This window comes from Elephantulus edwardii, unplaced genomic scaffold, assembly GCF_000299155.1.
Source record: "Elephantulus edwardii isolate Elephantulus edwardi_28Jun2011 unplaced genomic scaffold, EleEdw1.0 scaffold00080, whole genome shotgun sequence".
Lineage (NCBI taxonomy): Eukaryota > Metazoa > Chordata > Mammalia > Macroscelidea > Macroscelididae > Elephantulus > Elephantulus edwardii.
This window is the reverse complement of record NW_006399830.1, coordinates 6,465,593-6,466,125: the sequence shown is the minus strand read 5'-3', so window position 1 is coordinate 6,466,125 and position 533 is coordinate 6,465,593.

Below are 533 nucleotides of genomic sequence, written 5' to 3'. Positions count from 1 at the left end.
AAGAAAATATTTTTAACTTAAAGAATTTTTCAAATTTATATTTGAATTTTGTAAATTAACTAATAGAAAAAATTAGTAATTTGTTAAAAATTGAATATTTTCATTTTAGTGATTTCTTTTTTCACTAGAAGTTGCAAAAGTTAATGATTTTACTTACAAAGACCTAATCCAGATGAGCAGTTAAAATTTAGAGTTTATAAAAGGCATTTGAACAGGATGCTCTGTGAACATGAAGAAAGAACTTGAAAGAAAAAAAAAGAACCAATGGTAATGAAGAAATATGTCCAACATACACTGAAGGCATTGGCTGCACTTTTCACAAAACAGAATTGTCTGGTTTTTTGGGCAGTCCATGTTATTATATTCAATATGCGTCACCAATAACATAGTTCAAAGGAATCAGTTCTTTAGTCTTTGGTCAACTTTCATATGCATATGAGGCAAGAGAAAATACTACGGCTTGGGTCAGGCGCCCCATAGTACTCATGAGGAAGCCCTTGCTCATTAACACTTTAAAGAGACCCATCAAGACA